Genomic DNA, 4,162 nt, shown 5'->3' with positions numbered 1-4,162 from the left:
GCCTTTGTTCGTAATGTCTCCCATTCACCCCTTCTGACGTTTCGCCTCTATACACATTTTTCTTATAGGATTTAAATACCAAAATGACGCATGCTTGCAATTTTTCAGCTAATGCCGTCCGGCGGAGCTTCGTAAAGGAACTAGTGCTATTTACGCCGTGTCACAACAATGAGAGAACGCACACAAAGTCCGATACGAGCATTGTTATAGAACAAAATGAACATTTCCTCATTTTAGAAGGTGTCAACGTCTACTTTATGAAATTGCACGTGACACAGAGGACAACTTCGATGAAAGTTTGCAAAGTTTCCGCACCAACACAGCACACGGCTGATAAGTAAATAAAAAAAATGCTGGACTGATCAGCGCAGCCGGCTAGCGCGTAACAGCTAGCTTTCAAAACACGCGCTCAAAAAATGAAACCGGAAGTCTGGTTGAGGTGTTCACACCATGCGCTCGGTGCGCTACCGTCAATTCGGCCGGAGGGCTCTATGGGAGCGTCCGCTCTTGATAAATGTGTTTCTCTATGCGCCCGCTCTGAAAACTCGCTGGTACTAGGACATTGCTTAGAGGGGTCAATTGGGGGCCCGGGTGCGCAGTTCGCGTGCGAATACTGGCAGTAAGTCACTAGATTGAAAATTCTTCCAAAGAGTATTGTATAAAATTGGCAGAGACACTTAGGACTGCTGATATGGTGGAATGCGAAAGCATTAAAGTCTCTTTGGTGAAATGTTTGTTTTTTCCTCGCGTTCTCTCTCCACGCAAGCCCTCGCCTGCGTTGTAACTGCGCCTCGGTAAGGCCAAATCAAAACGCGCCAAGCGTCTGAACGCACTCGCTTTCCAGCGAGAAGTTCCAAATTCGAAGGACTGCTCAGCGGCCTTCAATTGGACACTAATATTTCGTATTTCACACACTCATTTTTTTACACTCATGACGTGGCGCCACCTCCTACAAATTGGCTGCCTCATCACACGTCTAACGACGCACTCACTAGACTACACGTTTAGTTAGCCAGATGGCTGCGACTGCACGTGCGCAATGATGCACGCACAGGCACACCTTTAGTCAACCAGAACCGTGGAGCGACTGTGGCGTCGGAGAGGCGAGGTGGTCTCACACACTCGAAGCCCGAGTTTGATTTCTCCCAGTCCAAAACATACCTAATTTTCTTTTCAAGGCAATGATTTACTTTGTATACAGCCACCTCCATGACAAATTTCACGTCAATTGGAGTATTTTTTCACTCTTACCGTCGGCCATTTTTGGTACCATCATTCCGTTACGCCACCGACTACAACGCCATATTTTCGCGAAATGGGGCATATAATGCTTTGGCGTTAAAAGCACCAAGTGATCGCATGCACAACTTCATCGAGACGTGAAACTAATAACGTCGATACGTTATCGGTTTCAAGCAGAGCTGAGGCCTGGGAAGGGCAATCACTGAGTCACCAAATCTGCTCGCGGCAAGCAAAAGCACACGACTGCTTACCAGTAAGTCGGCGTCAGCGTGTCGCATCGATATTCGTGATTGGTCAACTCATTTCGAACCTAGCGACTACAGTCAGAAAAAAAAATTATGGGGTTTTACGTGCCAAAACCACGATCTGATTATGAGGCAGGCTGTTGTGGGGGACTTAGAAATTTAGACCACCTGGGGTTCTTTAACGTGCACCTAAATCTAAGTACACGGGTGTTTTCTCATTTCGCCCGCAGCGAAATGCGGCCGCCGTCACCGGGATTCGATCCCGCGACCTCGTGCTGAGCAGCAGCTACAGTCAGGCGTCGCATGTTAGTCTGCTCGCCCATTCACCGTACCGCTGTCAGAAGAATGGCATTGTAAGTGTCACACATTTTATTGCGATAGCAATTATATGGACACTGACTGACTGACTGAAAAACTTTATTGGCCAAAGTATTGACAGGGAGGGTGTGGACCGATCCTTAAGGGACGTTCCTTATAAATACTAGGTGGGCTCCTCATTACAGAAGCCCATTGGCTATAGCCGCGGCTTGGGCACGCACGACCAGGGCCTTCTGGCTCGCCAGGTCGGAGCAGCTGAGCAGGGCCGCCTCCCAGTCCTCCCGGATAGGGTTGGGTATAGGGGGAAGGTGCGGGGTGGATTGGCATGCCCACACCATGTGGAAAATGTCCGAAGACTTTTCCCCACAGTGTGGACACTCCCCTGTGCAAGCAGGGTGGAAATGTTTTAGGACTGCCGGGCACAGCAGTGTTTTAGTATAGAGGCGAAGGAGTAAACGCTCCTCCGCCTTCGTGAGGCCCTTACAGGGCTTAGGAAAGATTGCGTGGCCGAATTGGTAATGTTGGGTGATTTCCTTAAAGGTAAAAGCCGGATTGGGTTCGGAGTCCGCATCGAGGGGAGGCGAGGGCGATGCCCGGAGAGTAAGCGCGCGGGCAGCGGCGTCACCTGCTTCGTTACCCTCGAGACCCGTGTGCGCGGGAGTCCATATTATCGTGCGGGACGCGGGGCCCCGAGATAATCGCTGCTTTGAAGTATGCGGTATGCAAAATAAGGTATAAAGCCCTTTTCGATGTTCCTGCAGGCCCCTTGCGAGTCGGTGATGATCACCCGCGAGTCCTGATGTGCGGCGGCGAGCGCGATGGCCACCTCTTCCGCATGTGTTATGTCTTGTGCTTTGAACGTAAGGCCGTTCACCGCGGTCTTTTGATGGACGACTGCGGCCGTGTACCAACCCCCATGGTGTGGGCCGGAGGCGTCCACGTAGAATACTCCATGTTTGTTTCCATAGTGACGTGCCAAGGCTTCTGCCCGCGCGAGGCGCCGGCCACTATGGTCGTCTCGTGTCATGTTGGCCGGAAGAGGGCGCACGTGCAGGGCGCATCTCCAGATTTCGGGGATGCGCACGCGCTCTTCCGTTAGTGTTGGATGTTGTATGTGTAATCGGGGAAGAAGGCGGCGACCCGACGGCGTCTTTGAGAGTCTTGTGTAGTGGTTCATCAAGTGTGCTTCTCGGAGCTCCGTGAAGGTGTTGACCATTCCGAGGCCCAGGAGGCGCTGGTTGGACGTGTTGACCGGGAGGTCGAGAGCACGCTTGTAAATTTTGCGGAGAACCACCTCGAGGGCGTTCACATCAAACTTGCGAAGGTGGAGGTAAGGAGTTGAGTACAAGACTCGACTGGTTACGAATGCATGCGCCAGCCGCAAGGCGTCTTTGCACCGTAACCCCCCCGCGTTTATTGGAGACCCGGCGGACCATGCGGCCCACCTGGTCCCCCACCCTGCGCAGTTTGGCCAGTGTTGTGTCGACTCGGCGGTGTTTATGAATAACGAGACCCAGTACTCTGATCTCATCGTGTTCTGGGATGGGTCCGTTTGCTAGGGACAGTTCAATTTTGGTAGTGCACTTTGGCGAGGGGTGAATGTGCACAAATTCCGATTTGGCAGGGGAGCATTGAAGGCCACAGCGGCGGGCGTAGGCGTCCACGATCTCCGCCGCTTGCTGCAGGTTGGCTTCAATGTCTCCTACCGATCCGTGTTTAGCCCAGATGGTAACGTCGTCGGCATACAGCGCGTGCTGTATGCCTCCTACATTCTCCAGCTGAGCCGGGAGTTTCATCATTGCCAAATTAAATAGTAGAGGTGAGAGGACCGCGCCCTGCGGGGTACCTCTCGTGCCTAATTGGTAGGGGCCGTGCTCTTCATCTTGTATCCGGATATACGATTGCCGGTCGGCGAGAAATTGCCTAACGTACTGAAACGTGTTGTGTCCACAGTTGGTTTGGGAGAGGTGCGTCAGTATTATGTCGTGTGTGACATTGTCGAAAGCCCCCTTCAAATCGAGGGCGAGTACTGCCTTGTCATTGAGGGGGTATTCGACGGGATTTAGAATTTCGCGGTCTATTTGAAGGAGGACATCATGCGCGGACCGGTGCGGGCGGAACCCGAACATGGTGTCTGCGAATACGTTTTGGTTTTCCAAAAACTCGGACAGCCTATCTCGCACCATAGCCTCCATCAGCTTTCCCGCACAAGACGTGAGGGAGATGGGGCGGGTGTTGTCCGTGTTTATGGCTTTGCCGGCTTTCGGAATGAAAGTGACCAGAGCGGTCTTCCATTCGATCGGGAGGGGTGCCTCACCAAGCCAGATTGAGTTAATGTATGCGAGGAGTGCGTCGTA

The 4,162-nt window shown here is 52.3% G+C and overlaps 1 pseudogene; it reads right to left on the bottom strand.

Moving 5' to 3' along the window:
* Positions 1-1,890: 1,890 nt before the first annotated feature.
* LOC125946130 (uncharacterized) lies at positions 1,891-2,910 on the bottom strand (annotated as a pseudogene).
* Between the last annotated feature and the right edge of the window lie 1,252 nt (positions 2,911-4,162).

This window comes from Dermacentor silvarum, chromosome 6, assembly GCF_013339745.2.
Source record: "Dermacentor silvarum isolate Dsil-2018 chromosome 6, BIME_Dsil_1.4, whole genome shotgun sequence".
NCBI classification, from domain to species: domain Eukaryota; kingdom Metazoa; phylum Arthropoda; class Arachnida; order Ixodida; family Ixodidae; genus Dermacentor; species Dermacentor silvarum.
Note: the sequence above shows the minus strand (reverse complement) of the source record. Positions and strands in the feature narration are given on the sequence as shown.